Below are 22,703 nucleotides of genomic sequence, written 5' to 3'. Positions count from 1 at the left end.
TAAAACAAATTTTAAAAATTGAAAAAAAAAATTATCAAGTCTATTAAATTTAATTTATTTGATGTATTCATACATTTTATAGATCAAATGTTTTGTAATTGTGTTAACTAAAATGATAAATAAAATCAGTATCTGTTTTGTAGTGTATTTTGGTGGCATTTAGTCCAAATGAACCATTATGTTGAGGATTTTGATTTAAAAAATATAATCCTCAACATAATGCTTTTGAAATTAAGTAATATCAACATAATTATGCAATAAAAATGTTTGCATACATTAACCATCATATTGATTACCGTATTAAAGCTATTTATTTTTAGAGGAAAAAATATTTGAGTGCAGAGACTTTAACAATTGCCTTGGTTCAGAAAAAATAGGTTAAGTTGCCAAAATTCAACATATAAGAGAAGTAAGAACTTGTAGGCTTTTTCAATATCAAAACGATGTTTACATGCTTATAACAAATCATGCAGCATTGCAATAAACTGCAAGTCAAGTTTACTGTTGTAGCCAAGTGAAACATTTATTCAGTCATCGTTAAGGCCACGTGTGGAACTGCAAAGCTTCTTTTATCTTAAAAATTGGCAAGGTGACATCGACATGTCTTGTAACTCATGCTTGAAAACTTATCATTGAACTGGCTTTAAAAAGCGTTTGTGTGCCTCCGATTCAAAGTCACGCGCTTATTTTAAGCCAGACGAGATTTTTTTACCACAGTGGCTTCCAAAATGGCTATCTATCAAGACAAGGAACGTATTTTGAAGAGAGGCGGTAGATTCTTTAATAAAGCGGTAGGCGGGAGACAGAGCTAAAAAGCGGTAGACTTCCACGTAAATCGGTAGAGTTAACATGTATGATGAAACCCAATTAAATGAATATATGAGACTCCTCGACAAGTTTGTGTATGGGTTATACGCTACTCAGGTGACCGTTAAGGCCTATTGGCCTCTTGTTTCTTAAATTTTTTGGAATATTAACGTAACATTTACATGTAAATGTTTCATAAATCATTCATTATTAAGAATTCGACGCGAAACATCGCGGTGCGAACCATCTCGGCACAAAACGGAATAGGTGCGAAGCATCTCGGCGCGAAACATGTTTAGGTGCGAAACATCCCCTACCCTTTTATTTTTAGCTCACCTGAGCCAAAGGCTCAAGTGAGCTTTTCTGATCACAATTTGTCCGTTGTCTGTCGTTGTCATCGTTGTTGTAAACGTTTCACATTTTCATCTTCTTCTCAAGAATCACTGGGCAGATTTCAACCAAATTTGGCACAAAGCACCACTAGGTGAAGGGGGTTCAAGTTTGTTCAAATGAAGGGCCATGCCTTCTTTAAAGGGAAGATAATTGAGAATTATTGAAAATTTGTTGGTATTTTTAAAAAATCTTCTCAAAAACTATTGGCTTGAAAAGCTTAAACTTGTGTGGAAGCATCCTCAGGTAGTGTAGATTCGATTTTGTTCAAATCATGGTCCCAGGGGGTAGGGAGGGGCCACAAGAGGGGGATCAAGTTTTACATAGGAATATATAGAGAAAATCTTTAAAAATCTTCTTCTCAAAAACTATCAGGCCAGAAAAGCTCAAATTAAAATGGGAGCATCCTCAGATAGTGTAGATTCAAGTTTGTTCAAATCATGGTTCCCGGGGGAAGGGGTGGGGCCACAATAGGGGGGATCAAGTTTTACATAGGAGTATATAGAGAAAATCTTTAAAAATCTTCTTCTCAAAAACTGGCCAGGAAAGCTCAAATTTAAGTGGAAGAATCCTCAGGTAGTGTAGATTCAAGTTTGTTCAAATCATAGTCCCTGGTGGTATGGTGGGGCCACATTGGGGGAATGGATTTTTACATAGAAATATATAGAGAAAATCTTTAAAAAACTATTAGGCCAGGAAAGCTCAAATTAAAATGGAAGCATCCTTAGGTAGTGTAGATTCAAGTTTGTTCAAATCATGGTCCCTGTGGGTTGGGTGGGGCCACAATAGGGGGATCAAGTTTTACCTAACAATATATAGAGAAAATCTTTAAAAATCTTCTTCTCAAAAACTATTAGGCCTGAAAAGCTCAAATTAAAATGGAAGCATCCTCAGGTAGTGTAGATTCAAGTTTATTCAAATCATGGTCCCTGTGGGTTGGGTGGGGCCACAATAGGGGGATCAAGTTTTACCTAACAATATATAGAGAAAATCTTTAAAAATCTTCTTCTCAAAAACTATTAGGCCTGAAAAGCTCAAATTAAAATGGAAGCATCCTCAGGTAGTGTAGATTCAAGTTTATTCAAATCATGGTCCCCGGGGGTAGGGTGGGGCCACAATAGGAGGATCATGTGTTACATAGGAATATATAGAGAAAATCTTTAAAAATCTTCTTCTCAAAAACTATTAGGCCAGAAAAGCTCAAATTAAGTTGAAGCATCCTCAGGTAGTGTAGATTCAAGTTTGTTCAAATCATAGTCCCTGGTGGTATGGTGGGGCCACATTGGGGGAATGGATTTTTACATAGAAATATATAGAGAAAATCTTTAAAAAACTATCAGGCCAGGAAAGCTCAAATTAAAATGGAAGCATCCTTAGGTAGTGTAGATTCAAGTTTATTCAAATCATGGCCCTGGGGGTAGCAGGGTTGTCTCTAAAAATTGAAGTAGAAGGGAGAAATAAAAAAGTACAAGGGGATCTGGAGGTCTACCTTATAGCTAGATTATGTTTGAAATGCAATAATAGCCGGGTAATTACGTCACTTTAGGCAGGGAAATTCCCCGCTTCCCGGGTCTTAGAAACAACCCTGGGGTAGGGTGGGGCCACAATAGGAGAATCATGTTTTACATAGGAATATATAGAGAAAATCTTTAAAAATCTTCTTCTCAAAAACTATTAGGCCAGAAAAGCTCAAATTAAAATTGAAGCATCCTCAGGTAGTGTAGATTCAAGTTTGTTCAAATCATGGTCCCCGGGGGTAGGGTGGGGCCACAATTGGGGGATCAAGTTTTACATAGGAATATATAGAGAAAATCTTTAAAATCTTCTTCTCAAAAACTATTAGGCCAGGAAAGCTCAAATTTGAGTGGAAGCATCCTCAGATAGTGTAGATTCAAGTTTGTTCAAATCAAAGTCCCCGGGGGTAGGGTGGGGCCACATTGGGGGATCAAGTTTTACATAGGAGTTTATAGAGAAAATCTTCTTCCCAAAAACTATAAGGCCAGGAAAGCTCAAATTTGAGTGGAAGAATCCTCAGATAGTGTAGATTCAAGTTTGTTCAAATCATGGTCCCCAGGGATAGGGTGGGGCCACAATTGGGGGATAAATTTTTATAAAGGAATATAGAGAAAATCTTTTAAAAAAGCTCTTTTAAAAACTATTAGGCCAAGAAAGCTCAAATTGGCGTGTAACTATCAGATAATATAGATTCAATTTTGTTCAAATCATAGTCCCTGGGGGTAGGGCGGGGCCACAATGGGGGATAAATTCTTATATATAGAGAAAATCTTTAAAAATCTTCTTCTCAAAACTACCCCTGCGAGATGATCATGAACAATTCATGATTTTCCCTTGAATGATTCATGAATTATATTCATGAAATGTTCATGAAAAGTTCATGAGGATCCCATGAACTTATTATTGGACATTTTAAAGTCATGAATTTTTGTTCATGAGAAAATGTTGATGAATATTCATGAACATACTTTTTCATGAATAATTCATGAAAAGTTATATTCATGAAGCTTCATCATTTGATGAATGTCCAATAATAAGTTCATCGGATCTTCATGAACTGTTCATGAATAAGTTTAATGAATCTTCATGAACTGTTCATGAATATCATTATGATTTTTATTCATGAATAATTCATAAATAAAATTCATGAACTATTCATGAAAATTCTTACCTTCTACATTTTGTATATAAAAAGGTAAAATCTCCTAAAAAATCAAATATAAAATACTTTATTATAATAAATTGAAGAATAATGAGACAATATCATTAGTATCACATAATTCTTATGTACTGACTATCACTTTAAATAATCAGCAAGTTTAATAAAGTTTGCAAAACAACAGGTAATGATATCAATACTAACATATTAGCTTTTAAGGAATGTTACAATATTAGAATTGACATACCAGTATGCAATGATTTGAAATATAAGCGACATCAGAATATGATAACTAGTTGATAACTATCAATAAGTTCTTTATGAAATCTTCCTTTGTTGCATCGTCCTTGTTGATTTCACTTGTATTCCATATATTGCAATGTGCATTTACTGCATGGCAGGTAAAATGCTCCATCTTAAATGATTATTTTCTACAAACCCAGAGTGTCTTGGTGACAATACTTCTTGGTGGCAATTCTTCAGGCTTCACATATAGCCCCTTCGGTGGCAGAAGAGTTGTACCTCTGTACTGTACAAAAATAATATGACAAATAGCAGTATAATTATGACATGTCATTTAAAACATTTGGAACATCAACTAATCATTCAATCATCTCATTTAATTTTTATTTCAAATATATTTATCAAGTAAGATGATGCTGAAATTGCACTAGAGCTTAAGAATGAGAGTGCTTACTCTAGAAAAAGTGATATCGCAGAAAAATAAAACAAGATGAAACAGGATGAAAAATTCAGGAGAAAACATAAATAGGCATTATGCCTGCTGTTCAATCCATTTCAATGTATCTATATACTTGAATAAAATACTTCTTAAATTAATAGGCCAATCCACACTTTACAAAAGTTATGTCCCTTGGTCGCCATCTTTGGGGAAAAACCCATATATTTCTCACAGTAGCCTTTGTAGTTTAGAGGGTTGTAACTTCCCATTTGATATTACAAATCTGTTTCCGCTATGAATTTTCATTGCCCCAATTTGGGGCAGCCCACACATCGAATCAATAAATTAAATTCAAAGAGGTTTCTTCACAGGACGCCTTAATAGTTGGTTGCATAAAGAAGGGAAAAGTTGTTTTTTTTCCCTTTTGAACTTTGGGTTGACCCCGCAAAAGTGTGGATTGGACTATTACGATGAAACTATAACTGTTTTCAAATTTGTAAATGATACTGGCCATTCTATTAGAAATTTTCAATTACTTGCAATAGCATTTATTTATTACTTACTGAAATTTATGTTCCATGATCACTATCTTTAGGGCTGTCCAATATTCTGGTTTCACTGCATAAGTCTAGAGTAAAAAAAAAAATTGTATTAACTCAAATGACATCAGCATATTACTTTACCTTGTAAATGCACCGATTTAGGTATATCAAATGTGTAATTTATTATCAATTATGTAGTTAAAACTTATAAGTTAGTCAAAAAAGAATTTCACTACAAATTAAAAACCGCCATTTTGAAATGTTTGAAAAAAACGAATACGTTTTGACTCCCTTATTACATAAAAGTTATATCAATATATACATACTATATTACCTTTAATACCATTACTTTGAACTACATCTGCTGCATTATCTTCTTGCATGTTCCATGCTTAATTAATCCATCGCTCATGTTGAAGATCCGTCTGCTTTCATTCAAAATTCGTAATCACTGGGCGGAAGTGACGTAATAAAATCAAAACAACTCGCTGACTGTGTATTCTGAGACTCTTTCATTTGATTAAATAATTTTTTTTAACATAAGTTAATAATAATCAAAAAATATCTTTAAATGAAACTAATTATAAAATGCTTAAGTTTTTTTGATTATATTTTCAGAGATTGAAGAAAGGTACGATTTAATATCGTTCAGTTTACACAAGTTGTGTCTGTTAAATTTCAACCCCCTCCGTTTTTGAACCCTCAAGGTTTTGGAACTTAAAAAATAATTTACACTCAATTAAATATTGTTTCATACTTTATTTCTTTAATTTTGCATTAACGTTTTAAAGTAATATTTTCATTATTGCTTAACATTAAGTTAATTGACAAATTGAAGTTCAGTACGTGTGTTTTTGTAACGGAGGCGAATCGACATGACACCTCATAAACAATGGCGGACTCCTCGAAACTCGGAGTGTAGTAACGGTAGTTGTCTGAGTTTAAACAGCTAATTATAAATGCATTGTTGGAAGTTCTCAACGGAATATTTACGTAATGGATTTGTAACTTCTTACAATGAATCGCTTTCAAATATGTGCAACAGTAATTCCTTTTACAAAGAAACCGCAAAGGTTCTAAACTCGACGGGGTCCAAATTTCAACCGAATGTGCTCGGAACATTTTCTCTGTCGTTCTCCCAGGAACAGACGCACTTCGTCTTGTGTGTATATATGCTTCTATGATAGACTGACAACCGACCACGTCTTTAATAAACTTGATTTACTTCAAACAAGTTGGAAATCAACGTATACTAAACATTTTTTCCAAAGAAATATGCAAATTTTTTTATTATTAGGGTCTTCCGTCTTCAGCGGAAGACCCTTCTATTATTCTATTGTTTCTTTTTCACTTTTCTTATTCTTATTATTATTATTCTTTTTTTTTCTTACCGATTTTGTGCAGACGATTTCTCAGAGATGGCTCAACCGATTTCATTCAAATTTTCAAGATTAACGCTATTTTATCTGAAGTTTATTGTTTTTTATCCATTTTTGAAAATACATTTCTGGTCGGAAGTTATCGTCCGTTTACGATTTTAAAAAGTCAATTTTGTCGGTCGGGTTTCTCAAAAACGAGCAAAGATATAGACCTGAAATTTTCAGAGATGATAGATCTACCGTTTTTCTAATGTACCTCGGTCAAGAGAATGTCCGCCGTCACATCCGGTCGTCCCCGGAAGGAAATTTGAAAAATTGAAATTTTCGACTTTTTTATTTTTTAATATTTTTCTTTGAAATTTTTACACCTTATAGTGACCCTTTTACTGATTAAGAATATGTAATTAGTTTTAAAATCGATCAAGGCATTCTCGAGAAATTAAGCGTCAAAGTTCTGAAGCGGAGTCCGAGTAGCTCAGTCGATATAGTCGTGGACATGGCCCAGGCGACCCGGGTTCAAGCCTCGAGTGCCGCAAAATTTTTTTTTTTTTTTCGCTTAGATCTACGATTTTATCTTTGAATTGATAAGTTTAATCTTATCTATTCAAAAATCGGACGGAAGACCCACTCGTTGCTCGCAACGAGATCGAATCTAGTTATTTTACTTTTTCAGTTTAGTTTACAAGATTTTTAACAACATAAAACAGCCACAATGTATCATCTGCAAAGACTGATTATTCACTGATAAATTATGTCATTTTTTTAAAAATATAAATTGAACAATTAAGAAATTAAGTGTCAAATTAAGGATCTAGTAATGACCATTTGATCATGATGTCTCAGACCTTCGTTGTTGTCAATGGATTTACATGTTTCTTAGAATTGAATGAATAATGAAACTATAATATATCACATCTTTCTTTTTCAAAATTAAAGATGCCACATTTATATAGGTGTTTGCATGAATATTCATGAATGTTCATGAAGACTGTGTTTTAATATTAATATTTTAAGATGTATAATTTTTTTTTAAAAAGATAATGTTCTGAATACTAGAGTAAACTATGTTATTTATAAAAGTATTTGAAATTAATTATACATTTCGTAAATTAGAACTTCATGAAAATTCATGAATGTTCAATACCTAGAACTATTGAATACCAGGTATTTCCTGTATTCTTGTATATTCATAATTTGTTCATGAATTACATCTTAAGAATAAATTCATGAATAAAATTCATGAACCACCTTAAATTTATGAACCAGTTATGAACAAGTCATGAATACATCATGAAACTTCATGAACGGTTCATTAAAGTTCTTAAAATCATGAATTTCATCTTGCAGGGGTATTAGGCCAGGAAAGACCAAATTTGAGTGGAAGCATCCCTAGATCGTATAGATTGAAGTTTGTTTAAATAATAGTCCAGGGGTAGGGTGAGGCCACAATGGGGGATGAATTTTTACATAGGAATATATAGAGAAAATCTTTAAAAATCTTCTTTTTAAAGACTATTTGGCCAGAAAAGCTTAAACTTGTGTAGAGGCATCCTCGGGTAGTGTAAATTCAAGTTTTTTAAATCACAGTCCCTAGTGGTAGGGCGGGGCCGTGACGGCGGTTTGAATTTTTACATAGGATTATATTGTGAAAATCTTCTGGGAAAGTTTTTGGTCCAAAACTCAGTACTTAGTGTGAAAGCACAGGTTATGCAGATTTAAGTTTGATGAAACCATGATTCCCTAGAGAAAAGTGAAGCCACGAAATGGGGGGGGGGGGGGGGTTATATAGGAATAGAGAAAAATCTTCTTACAGTTTCAACAACAAAAGGGGCTTGATATTTACCCAAAAAAAAGAGGTGGATAAAAATTGGCAGATTTTCACTTTTTTTTTTAGCAAGATCTACTGTACTTAGTTGTCAAGATATTTTGATACTATACTGCTAATTTGATCAGAATGAAGGCAGTTGTTGCTCAGGTGAGCGATGTGGCCCCTGGGCCTCTTGCTATTTAAAACCAGATGACTGTTACATGAGGTACATGTTGAACAAATATATATTAAAATGTACAAATACCAAGTGAGCTATTCTGATCACATTTTGTCCGTCGTCCGTCTGTAAACTTTTTACATTTTGAACTTATTCTCTAAAACTGCTTATCCAATTTCAACCAAATTTGGCACAAAGCATCCTTATGGGAGGGCAAATATAAATCGCAAAAATTAAAGTCCGATCTGTATTCAAAGCGGAGATAACCTTGAAAGTGTAGAAAAAGGGGGGTGCATTTTTAAAAATCTTCTTCTCAAGAACTACCGAGGCAAATTCAACGTAGTTTAGCATAAATTATCCTTATGGGAAGGAAAATATAAATTGCAAAAATTAAGGGGTAATTTTGTTTCAAATCGAAGTTATTACGAAAATAATAATAAAGGAAAGGCGTGTTTCAATCGGGCTCGGCATCCGGTAAAATGGGTAGGCAAGACTTGGCCTGGGCAAAACAAAAGATTGGCAGTTATTAATCTGCCAATCTCATTAAAATTTCGGGATATTTGATGGACTAGTATATTTGTATTCGCTGTAGATATTGCTGCAAAATAATGCGTATTTGGAATTGACGATTGCAGATCTGCCCCGGCATTTATTTTGCCACGGCCCAGGTTTGCATACCCATTTTACCAAGACTCGTATTCCATACTTCTAAAACGAGGTTCTTTGTTTAAAGCAGCCATGACATTATACGAAAAAGGGTCGATCTGACTATGATGAATTTGCTTGTTGTGCAACAGTTTGCATATGATGGGAAGTTTTGAAACATGAAAAATATATTGGTGCCGATTTTGTGAAGTAAATTGAGGCTAAATATTTCAATGCGTTGACAGTTTTCACACATGACGTTGGTGTTAGCTTGTTCTGATTTTCGTTTCGTTTTCATTATTTATGCTTTGTAACCTGGAAACTATCGTCTGTATTTCGTGATTTTTCGTATCAAATCAATCAGAGACTTCGGTAAATCAAACAGTTATGTTAACTGTTTACCTGCGCAAATTAAGCAAAATCTGATGTAGGGGTACTGAAATACAATTCATTCTATCGGTAATTCGGCATTAGCTTTTGCGTAATGGTAGATTAATGCAATAGGTTTTGTTGAGATGCTCGGCATTTTCTCTAGTTTATTCAGTTTAAATAGAGTTTGATATCGCTTACGGAAACATATAGGTATATCCATGTATATATATATGTATGATTCATTTCGAAAAAATAAATTGTGTTCATTATTTGTTATACATGTAGTGCATGTTGTTTACAATTTCTATTTACTAACCATATTTGAGTGTTAAGCTTCGAATTATAAGCAAGATACAGAGATTTGCTCATAATTCTATGTTTGTACACAGATCTTAAAAGCTAAAGATTAAAAAAGTATAAAAAATTGTCAATATTTATTACGAAAGTTTTCAAAATCTGTTCTTCCAGAAACCCACTTATTGAATTGTAAACTTAACCTTTTTAGCTCACCTGAGGATGGGGCAACAATGGGGGGTCGAAGTTTAACATGAATATATAGAGTAACTCTTAAGAAATCTTCTTCTCAGAAACTAATCGGCCAGGAAAGCTGAAACTTGTGTGGAAGCATCTTCAGATAGTGTAGATTCAAAGATGTGAAAATCATGACCCCTGGGGGTAGGGTGGGGCCACAATGGAGGGTTCAATTTTTTTACATATGAATATAAAAAGTAAATCTTTAAAAATCTTCTTCTCAGAAACTAATCGACCAGGAAAGCTGACACTTGTGTGGATGCATCCTTAGGTAGTGAAGATTCAAATTTGTGAAAATCATGACCCCCGAGGATAGGGTGGGGCCACAATAGGGGATCGACGTTTTACATAGGAATATATACAGTAAATCTTTAAAAATCTTCTTCTCAAAAACTAATCAGACAGGAAAGCTGACACTTGTGTGGATGCATCCTCAGGTAGTGTAAATTTTAAAGTTGTGAAAATCATGACCCCAGGGGGTAGGGTGGGGCCACAATGTGGGATCGAAATTTAACATAAGAATATATAGAGTAAATCTTTAAAAATCTTCTTCTCAGAAACTAATTCGCCGGCAAAGCTGGAACTTGTGTGGAAGCATCCTCAGGTAGTGTAGATTTAAAGTTGTGAAAATCATGACCACTGGGGGTAGGTTGGGGCCACAATGGGGGATCGAAGTTTAACATATGATTATATACAAAAATTTTTTTAAAAATCTTCTTCTCAGAAACTAATTAGCCAGGAAAGCTAAAACTTTTGTGGAAGCATACTCAGGTAGTGTAGATTCAAATTTGTGAAAATCATGACCCCTTGGGGTAGGTTTGGGCCATAATGGGAGGTCGATGTTTTACATAGGAATAAACAGAGTTATTCTTTAAAAATCTTTTTCTCAGAAACTAATCGGCCAGGAAAGCTGAAACTTGTGCGAAAGCATCCTCAGGTAGTGTAGATTCAAAGTTGTGAAAATAATGATCCCCAGGGGTAGGGTGGGGCCACAATGGGGGGGGGGGGTCAAAGTTTAACAAAGGAATATATAGGGTAAATCTTTAAAAATCTTCTCAGAAACTAATCAGCCAGATGATTCTTTATAATTGTTAAGACTTTGGCCCCAGGACAATTCTTTGGCCTCACGAGAAGGTTCAGAGTTTGATGTACGTTTATATCCCATATATAAACTATTGTTAGGGATCTTTTTTAGATCTGCAATACTCAACATATGATATGACTATAAAATCATCCTGTTAGAAAAGGGACTAATGATTATAAACATAAGAATATCCAGGGGAAAATGGATTTTATTTATACAGGATTTACATGAATTATTGTACATTGTCCAGATAGTTTGTATTATGACTCCATTGAGATGATTTTATCATACCTCTTGTTCCTCAGGTGAGCGATGTGGCCCATGGGCCTCTTGTTAGGTCACCTGAGGAAACTCAGGTGACCTATTGCTATCTGTTTTTGTCCTTCGACGTCCGTCATGCGTTAACAATTTTACATTTTTAACTTCTTCTTTAAAACTTAGAGGCTAATTGTTATCAATTTTGGTGGGAGGCATCTCTATGGTAAGAGGAATCTAAATTGTGAAATTCATGGCTCTACCACCCCGGGGGTGCCACAGATGGGGCGAAATATGAAAAAAAAGCCAAATTTTTTAAAATCTTCTTCTCTACTCCCACACATATGAGGAAAAAACTGGTTGCATGGTTATGATGTCCATGAAGCCCTCTACCAAAATTGTGAAATTCATGATTCATGGCCCCTGGGTCAGGGGTTCATGCTCTATGGTGCGGTCAATATGGCCATATAATAAAAATGTATTTAATCTTAGAAAATCTTCTTCTCTACTCCCATACATATTTGTTAAAAACTAAATGCATGATTATGATGTCCATGAAGCCCTCTACCAAAATTGTGAAATTCATGGCCCCTGGGTCAGGGGTTCATGCTCTATGGTGGGGTCAATATGGCCATATAGTAAAAATGTATTAAATCTTAGAAAATCTTCTTCTTTACTCCCACACATCTGGGCAAAAAACTGAATACATGGTTATGATGTCCACTAACTCCTCTACCTAAATTGTGAAATTCATGGCCCCAGGGTCAGGGGTTCAGGACATGGGTAGGGGGGGGGAGGGCAATATGGCAATATAGTGTTAATGCATATAATGTTTAAAAATCTTCTCTATTCTCACACATCTGTATGAAAAACTGACTTACTCCCACACCCCTGAAAAGAAAACTGAATTCATGTCTTTGTAAACCAGATCTTACAGTTTTTTGTCAAAATTATAGGTTTCATAGTTCTTTTTGAAAGATTTCAGGCAGGGAGGTGGTCGTTGTTACAAATTCATAATTTTTCTACTCCGGAATGAAACCTAATTAAATGCATATATGAGACTCCTCGACAAGTTTGTGAATGGGTTATATGCTACTCAGGTGACCGTTAAGGCCTATTGGCCTCTTGTTTATGTATGCAAAACTGTAGCTTCAAGGTTCCTCAACCCAATAAAAAATGAAGCTACAATTCTGCAGCTAAAAAAAGGGCAACGATAACAATTACATGTATATCATAAAAAGTGAAAGTACAGTAGGTAGATAAGAGCTAGGGTCCAAGCATACATGTACGTCTGTGTAAAAATGCATGCCTATTGTCAATTCCAGTATAAGACATTTCAAACCAATGAAACAATTTTAATAGACTTGGTCTTAAGCATCATCACTGTCGCCAGTAGTGACGCGTTTGGATAAAGTGAAAATGGCAGCTCCGTTTGTTTCTTGATAAGTTTTTGTGTTATTTAAGGCTTACATTGTTTACTTTTACATTAAAAAGATCGTCAAATCTATTTAAAAGCATATTAAATCTTCAAAGTTCTACGAAGTTTATGTTAAAATTATTTAAATAAGCAGTTTATGTCGATTAATTTTGAACAACGGAACAGGTTTGGATGACCTTGTTTTTCAAAATAGGAACGGCTTGGATACGCATCTGATACGGTATGGATGTGGTTTATATGTTGTAATCCCTAAAAAGAACAGAGGAGAGTGTCAGACTAGGCACGTTTATTTATTAGCAGGCACACATATTATTCAGAATGCTCTAGATTTCATAATTCTGGGAAGTAGAGTTATCTCCCATGAAACATTAAAAAAAATATAATGGGGTACCTGCAAACGGCCTTACAGTACTACAATGTGAGTGCAAACAGTTCTTTTAGTTATCCCCTCGCGAAGGGGATATAGCATCGCTACTGTGCGATATACATGCCCTCAGTGCAAATCATGCTTTCAATATTATGGAGATCGTCATGTGGTAGACATATGAAGTAACATTGTTTTTAAACAAACATACACGATAATAAATATTACTAGACTTTGACCCGTGCGTGCACGGGTTGACATTGCATATGATATCGGACATTTACGAAATAGATCATCGACATACCGTATTATTATACTTTCATGTTAAATAATGTAATCTGATTGGTTTAGACGCAGTTGGTTATCTGTTCTATTACCCTCAGCGTTAGCATCCCACTTTGCAACGGGTAACACTATATAAATAGTGCCTGTTTGGGAGGGTAACAGTTGAAATTGACACCCCGAGAAAACCATTGTCAACCGACGCGAAGCGGAGGTTGACAATGGTTTTCGAGGGGTGTCAATTTCAACTGTTATCCTCCCAAACAGGCACTATTTATTTTGTTATACTGAATGTCTTTTTTAAAATTTTTAAGAAAATTTTACTGCTTTTATATAGGAATAACGTGAATTCTACAGCGAACCGTACGCGCATAATTTTCGCGCATGTAACATTTTTTAATGTTACCCGTTGCCAAGTGCGTTGCTAACGCTTAGGGTAATAGTAAATATTATTAACTGCGTCTTAACCAATCAGATTTCAGTATTTAACATGAAAGTATAACAAAATGAATTGTTACATGCGCGTAAATTATGCGCCTACGGTTCGCCGTAGAATTCACTTCATTTCTATATAAAAGCAGTAAAATTCTCTTTAAAATTTAGACATTCAGTATAATATATATATAGTGCCTGTTTGGGAGGGTAACAGTTGAAATTGACACCCGAGAGAACCATTGTCAACCGACGCGAAGCGGAGGTTGACAATGGTTTTCAAGGGGTGTCAATTTCAATTGTTACCCTCCCAAACAGGCACTATTTATTTTCTTATACTGAATGTCTTAATTTTTAAGAAAATTTTACTGCTTTTATATAGGAATAACGTGAATTCTACAGCGAACCGTACGCGCATAATTTTTGTGCATGTAACAATTTGTAATGTTATCCGTTGCTAAGTGCATCGCTAACGCTGAGGGTAATAGAACGGATTATGAAATGCGTCTTAACCAATCAGATTTCAGTATTTAACATGAAAGTCTAACAATAAAATAAATAGTGCCTGTTTGGGAGGGTAACTGTTGAAATTCTCGTCGGTTGACAATGGTTGTCACGGGGTTTCAATTTCAACAGTTACCCTCCCAAACAGGCACTATTTATATATTGTTGACATAAACATAACCAAGCTTTAAGCCTACAATAATGCTGTTAATTCCACTACACTCTGCTTAGTTAGAATAACTGTGTCTCTGGACAAGCCTTCACAACAGTTAAAATGCCTCCCATATACCTGTAATGTAGCAAAAAAATTCAGGATTGCTCTGAAACGATTTTGGATTAAATTAATGAAGCTATATTGAAAATAACAGTTAAATTATTCATAACAAACCAATTTGAGATTGTAGATACCTTTCATCAAATCTTTAATTCATATTAATGAAGAATTACAGTGTAAACACTTTTTTCACCAACGTTTTACTCACTTCGAATTTGCACACTATGCTGACATTCGAAGTCTTGGGATTTTTCTTATTAGATGCACTGAGTTAGAGTTATCTCCCGTATTTCCTTTGATAAATAGAATATATGACAAATTTTCAATGATTTACGTGTATTTGTATTATCGTTTCTGAGTTTATCCATGCAAATGTGATATTGTGGAAATAAAAGATTAGCGTGAATGTAATGCGCATGCGCAAGATTGTAAAATCCAAAAAATTAAGATGATTTCCAGATTTTTTAAAGGAATTTTCGTTGATTATTAATTAGCGAAGCTTGTTTGAGAAAAAATAAAAACAAATTGGTAATCTTCAAGTACCAATGATGTTTAAAATATATAAAACAAAAGACAGTACTCTTCCGATTTCTCGGTATTAAAGCTAAAAAATTCGAATCTATTATTTTAATATAGTTGTATAGATTTCAGAATAACTAAGAAAACATATCATAAAGTCGATTGCCATAAAAGTAGTAGATAGTTGTCTGTTAAGGTGTTTATACGATGTATTGCTTTTTTAGGTTAAAAATGAAAAACTTTTTTTACTTTTTATATAGTTTTATTGTGTTCCTCAAGTTTTAACACATATTTTCTTTATAATTTGAAATTAAAGAAAGTATTCTTTTGAGATGTTAGTAAAAAAAAATTGATATCACTATAATACATTTTCTTTTTTTTTCAAGTGATAACACAAACGTATCAATTTTGTATACTATATTCAGTCCAATAAATTCAAATGACGTGTAATTGAGGTGCAAGTGGGGTTTGCTTATTTGTATTCAAATATTAAATCGTACAATTGCTGTGAATTTAATTAATATAAGTAATATGGAATCATTCTTTGGATACTGTGAGGTGATAATTTCACTTCGGGCTTTATTGGATTTGACCACGCCCCGACCAAAATTATCAATTATATATACTAAATATACCATTTTATCAGAAGAAAAAAAAAAACATGCTTGTCTACAGAAATGAACTTAGTCATCCAGTTTTAGTCCCCTTCGAACATGTGGAAGTATTTTGTTTTCATGACGTTTATGAAACTGTCGGACAGGAAAGAAAAATTCACCGTCTGTGCATTAAGTTCTTTTGATCTTTTGCATGCTGTGTAATTGAATGGTCAACTATCTTTTAAAAAGATGTATCTTCGATTGCAAACCGATAAAATGCAAACTGCTCCATTTATGTCTAAAATATATAAAATGCTTTATTTTTAAATTATTCAAACCATGCCATTTGCACAATTTATATTTTAGCATCCAAACTGGACTAATTTAATTATCCAAACCGTACTACTTCTTTGGCAGGTGCATGAAGTTATTGCTATTTTTATACATATTAATGTATTAAAAAGATATTGAAATGATTTCATTTTGTTAGTGTAGTGTTTTAAATCAATTTTGGCTGCTTCAGATTTTTAGTAGGTGTTATATTATCTACGTTATCTCGAAATAGATCTTGGTTTTTGCGTTTAAATGACACGTTAAAGCTGACATGAATTCATAAAAGCATTTGGTCGCCATATTAGTTTCGATCGCTCCTCTACCTTCACTGGGGTATATATACCGGTTGAGAAAGTTGCTGTTGGTTGCCTTCGGATCGAGGCATTCAGGTTGCACAGACTTTAAATGCATGATTTACACAATGTAGGATAATGTAATAAATATTTAAGGAAACAACAATCAATAAAATACAAAATATATTTATTCTTTGAAAGAATTTCCAAGGTATCCCTAATATTTTGCACAGATAGTGCTGCCTACTTTGCATGCACATCGAACACGTGTGTCGTTCATACAGAGTGCATAACGTTGGCATCATTAGCTCACCTGAACCGAAGGTTCAAGTGAGCTTTTCTGATGACCTGTTGTCTGTCGTCCGTCCATCCGTCTGTAAACTTTTCACATTTTTGACTTCTTCTCTAGAACCACTGAGCCAAATTTAACCAAACTTGGTATAAAGCATCCTTATGGGAAGGGGATTCTTAATTGTTAAAATGAAGGACACGGCCCTTTTTAAAAGGGAGATAATTGGGAAACTACGAAAATTGGGTGGGTGTCTTAAAAAATCTTTTTCTTAAGAACCACTGCACCAGATATGCCAATATTTACACCAAAGCTTGTATATATAGTGAAGATTCTAAATTGTAAAAATCGCTAACCCTGGGTCAATACTGGGGTCCCAAGAGAGGTTCAAAGTTGATTAAAAAAGACAAATTTAACATAGAAAAATAGGGGGGGGGGGGGGAGGAATGTTTTTAAAAATGTATTCTCAAGGACTACAGTGCTAAAATTAGTGAGATTACTATACAAGTACCCTAAGATAGTGTAGATTCTAAATTGTGAAAACCGTGATCCCCGGACTAATACTATGTATGGCTCCAAAATATGTTCAAAGTTTAACATAGACTTATATAATGGTAAAAATGTTTTAGACTCTTCTTTTTAAGAATTACAATGCTACAGTTTGTGAGATTACTGTGCAATAATTCTAAGATAGTGCAGATTCTAAATTCATTAAATCACTTTTCATTAAAAGAAGTATTAAAAAAAAAGAAAAAAGAAATTTCCATGATAAGTTTATCATAGTTAAATTATCTGGAAATACATGTGTATGTTTATCGACTAGTTTTTTGGTTTTTTTTGGAATTTCAATCCCGACATCAATTACTCACATATCGGGATCCAAGTGATCAGGATCAAAGATCATAAATTCAAACAACTTCAAAAAGGTGTGGATCTTAGTTTTGATTCAAAACACACAGTTAGGAAAGATAAAGGAACAAAAGATAAAAAATGGTTATGGAAAAAAAGTAGGAATCATTGATAAACTTTATCAACTATATATAGACTATCAATGTTTTTTGAGTTTAGTCTATAAGACAGATGATCGATGAGAATACAAAATCTAACATGCCTAATGTCCTCATCACACCTGCAATATTTTTATTTGATGAATCGATAAAGAAGCTTTTAATGATTGAAATACAAAACAGATGCCAATATCATCTTTTAATTATTTAACGAATATTTTTTCAGTGAAATTGGATTTTTTTTCACTGCAAATGTGTATTTTAGAGCTTAAAATTCAGTCTCATTTTATGTGTAAAATAACTATGAATAAAAACATGCCAAAGATAAAATTGTTTCTTCTTTTTATGTATTGTTTGATATATGGAAAATCTTGAAATATATGAGTTTTATAATATGTATTCAGAGTTCACTTCATAATAAACCCTTTCGAAATAAAATAATACAAGGACTATTGTTCAGGTGAGCAATTTGTGGCCCATGGGCCTCTTGTTTTTAAAACCCCGGCGGCAGTACATCCAACACAATAGCTAAACGATAGTCAATCCAAGAAAGTAACAACGTAACATCGTTTCTATCCGTTCCTACCAAAACGCTCCGTTTCTAAAATCCATGCAATCATTGACATTGCTCGATCTGCCACAGTGTGTAGTTTGCGCATGTGCGATGTTATAATATACACAGGAAAATGGTCTACACTTATCGAGGATTTTAGTAGTATCTGTGGCTGGATTTCAGTCTGTTTTGTTTCGTCATTCATTGGATATGCCTTGCCAGTGAAGTGGTTGTCATATTATTTTTGTTCCCAACATGTTTATACACGTCTTTTCGTCCAAGGTAACGTGAATGAAATACCTGAATGCGGTGAAGCATGAATAGTGCTCTCGGCCTTATATAGGGGGTGTGTAGCGATGAGCAGAACAATAGAAATCGACAACTAAAATGGCGGTAGTCGGAGATAAAAGGGAAATAATGCGTGTTTATGAATTCATGTCAGCTTTAACGATTGATATTCCTATAAAGAGTCGTTATTATTTACGATGAACAAAAATAACGCACACTTTTTTCAACTGCAAAACCTTTTGAAAAATATGAATGATTATTACGGTATTTTGATTAATATTTACCTCGTCAATAGAAAAAAGGACACAACACTCATTGTTTTTGAAATGGATACGCTATTTTCACGTTATCCAAACATGTCACTACCGGCGCGGATACTCGACAGTGATCATTGAAACAAATTAGAAGGCCAGAATATAGCAAATCATTAATTGACTTTTTTTGTGCTGGATTTACAATAATTCACTTAAGTAACTTTTTCCTGTACTTAATGGCTTTATAAGAAAACTTTTGAGGAAATGAATAATCAATAAAAAATGAACCACTTTATCTACTACAGGCCACATAACAGTAGTAAAGACTTTGCTTATACCCAAATTCAGTCATTTATTGATAACGCTACCAAGCCCATCCAAAGAAAAACTCAAAGAAATTGAAGACTTATTGTTTTATTATATATGGAATAACAAAACAGGAAGGGTAGCTAAAAACATTACATGCCAAAGTTATGAATACAGTGGCATGAGAATGACATGTCTTGACTCTTTTTGTAAAAGTTTAAAAATCACATGGATTCGCAGATATTTTGATAATTCCTGTAGTTCAGCCTGGAAGCATTTGATAAAGGATTTAATTCCAGATATAAGTTATCTAGCTGTATTATAATTGTAGAGATTTTTATAGAAGACTTAAGAAAGATGTCAAGAATGCTTTTTGGATTGATGTTTTTTCAGCTCTATCAGACTTGAGGCTATGCATTGATAATCAGACATCTGTTTTGAGTCCAGTATGGTATAATCAAGATATCTGTATAAACAACAAAAGTGTTTGTTATAGATCATATTAATGGCTAAAAAGGGTATTCAGTTTGTTTTTGATTTTTATGCCCCCCCTTCGAAGAAGGAAGGGCGTATTGCTTTGCTGCTGTCTGTTGGTCGGTCTGTCCACCAACAGTTTCCGTTCATTATACCCCCGCTCCGAAGGAGAGTGGGTATACTGTTTTACCCTTGTGTGTCTGTCTGTCTGTCCGTCCGTAACAAAAATTTCTGTCGCATTTATCTCAGCAACTATTTATCGCAGATGCTTGAAACTTTTATACAGTGTTTGTTAAGGCATGCCATATCGTGGGATAAATTTTTGTACCAATCGGACATCAACTTCCTGTTAAATGACGACTTTGCTTATTTTTTAACCAAAATTTTCAAACAAATTTTTCGTCAAAGATTTCTCAGCAACTATTTATCGCAGATGCTTGAAATTTTAACACACTATTTGTTTAGGCATGCCATATTGTGGGATATATTTCTGTACCAATCGGATGCCAGCTAAAAATTCTGTTAAATGTCGACTTTGCTTATTTTGCATATTCACATCAGAGGGGGGGGGGGGGGGGGGTATCAATAGTGAGCATTGGCTCACAGATATCTTGTTTTCTTTGCTGAGGATGAACATATTGAAATGAAATTTGGTATACAGGTTTATCATGATAATATCTAGGTGAAGTTTGATATTGGGTACGATCGAGCAATTTTCGACAGAGTTATGGCCCTTGGACTTAGAAAAATTCGAGTTATTTGCAGTTTCTGCTCATTTTCTTCGCATAGGATAAACAAATTGAAATGAAATTTGGTAAACAGGTTTATCTTGATAATATCTAGGTGAAATTCGATATTGGGTACGATCGAGCAATTATCGACAGAGTAATGGCGTTTGGACTTTAAAAAATTTGAGTTATTTGCAGTTTCCGCTCATTTTTTTTCGCAGAGGATGAACATATTGAAATTAAATTTGGTATACAGGTTTATCTTGATAATATCTAGGTCAAGTTTGATATTGGGTTCGATCGAGTAATTTTCGACAGAGTAATGGCGTTTGGACTTTAAAAAATTCGAGTTATTTGCAGTTTCCGCTCATTTTTTTCGCAGAGGATGAACATATTGAAATTAAATTTGGTATACAGGTTTATCTTGATAATATATAGGTTTGATATTGGGTTCGATCGAGCAATTTTCGACAGAGTAATGGCGTTTGGACTTAGAAAAATTCCAAATATTTGCAGTTTACGTTCATTTTCTTTGTGGATGTTTCCACGGGAGGGGGGCATAAGTGTTTCACAAACATCTCTTGTTACGATAAGGACGGAACTTTGCTAGGATATCATGAATTTTGTACAAAATTTGATTTAAAAACACCTTTTACATTATTTTTTGGAGTAATTGATTGTATTAGAAAATTACATTTGAATTATGACTATGATAATATTCAAAGAAGTCAACCTTTTTTCCCAAAATTCTTGCAATTAATTACAAAAAGCAAACAAAGTGGTAGAGATTTCTATGATGTTTTTATTAGTCAGAAATACAAAAAGTGAAATATCAAATGGGAAAATATTTTAGATTTAAATGTTAACAACTCTTGGTGGAAAAAACAAAATATTTTGTTTTTAAAAATAACAAATGATATACAATTAAGGTGGTTCAACTATAGAATTTTACATAGATCACGAACCTTAGCAACCAATACATTCTTATGTAAAATTGGCATTACCAATACAAATTTACGTAGTTTTTGTAAGATATATCCAGAAACACTGTGTCTTTTTTTCTGGGAATGTTATTATGTTGAAAATATTTGGGAAAATGTTTTGATTTGGTTCAGAGAACAGTTTGGAATATGATATGAGAAACATATTTATGATAAAATGGTGACATGGAAAGTTTTGATAAGCAACCGAACCTGATAATGTTTTAAAGAAATAGGATAATTATTTTTTGTGCATTACAGATGATGTAATACAATTGTCTATTGCTAAAGCAAGATTAACGTAAAATTATAGTTATCTACATATTTTCATATGCATGTGTTTGGGTGAATGATGTATAAATGTTAAAAAGAAAAACCTTTCATGAAAGTTTATATATATATATATATATATATATATATATATATATATATATATATATAACTGTATGTAAGGCCTAACAAAAAAAATGGTTTGTTTCCGCTTTCATGCTGAAAAAAAGTAGGGTCAGTCGGTCGGAATTTTTTTTTTTTTCAAGTATTTTTTTTCCCTTTAATATTGCAGTATCCATACATGCCGGTTAGATATTGACACTGCTGAATGGTATAAAATGAGAAATACTTTTAACAGTGTGCAAAATTAACTTTTTTGTACTATAGACAATCGGTCTACAACATTTTCAAAATCTATAGACCTGACTGATTTCCTATAGACCAAAAACAACAAAAAATATTATTCTTTATTTGTATTGTAATTTTATTCAGGGTGAACATGGTGAAATTACGTGGTACTTCACAACACAATAGGAACTCATACTATAGGACATGGTGAAGGGTGCCCGGCTCTAAACCCACACACAGTGACATTGCCTTGTAATGATTATTTTGTAATACCAATCAAATAAACTCAGATAAAGTAAAGGGAAATAGATATATAAAATACCCTATTCCCTTGCATACTGTAGATAACACGATACAATAGGAAACAAAAGCGCAGAATCTAAGACAACGTAAGGAAAACTGAACGTTGGTCATGAATTCCAGGTGTGCAGTCTGGGTTCACGAATGCGAAAACTAGACTAATGTATGACTATCCGGGGGTTTTTCCCAGGTCTAGCACCTTGTGAATACTTCAGTTTGTCAAAAAATGACATGCTCTGAATATTGTTTTTGACTTTTAAATAGCACATGGCATATACATTCTGCTTCTTATCGCAGTGTATTTAAAAAGGTATTGAGTAAAATGTTCAATCGACTTGACGACAGGCTGCGTTCATTCTATAGACAAGTTGGTCTACAAATATTTGAATTACTATAGACCAGGCGTATTTTCTATAGATTTTGTCTATCGGTCTACCGTTAATTTCGCACACTGACTTTTAATATCATTCCTGACTATTAAGCTGGTCTTAAGAAAACACAAAAATGATATTATATATCAGATAC

At 33.7% G+C, this 22,703-nt stretch overlaps 1 protein-coding gene across 3 annotated transcripts in view; it reads left to right on the top strand.

The window, feature by feature from the left end:
* Positions 1-22,703, top strand: part of LOC105317307 (kelch domain-containing protein 9) — a 31,536-nt gene that overhangs the window by 3,788 nt on the left and 5,045 nt on the right. Inside the window, exon 2 of one of the 3 annotated variants that reach the window (XM_034470819.2) lies at positions 22,023-22,130. The exons of the other annotated variants lie outside the window; for them this stretch is intronic. The gene's annotated coding sequence lies outside the window, so the exon portion shown is untranslated. The remainder of the gene's footprint in view (positions 1-22,022; positions 22,131-22,703) is intronic. 3 annotated transcript variants of the gene reach the window in all.

This window comes from Magallana gigas, chromosome 5, assembly GCF_963853765.1.
Source record: "Magallana gigas chromosome 5, xbMagGiga1.1, whole genome shotgun sequence".
In the NCBI taxonomy this organism is placed as follows: Eukaryota; Metazoa; Mollusca; class Bivalvia; order Ostreida; family Ostreidae; genus Magallana; species Magallana gigas.
This window is presented reverse-complemented; position numbering and strand designations above follow the sequence as displayed.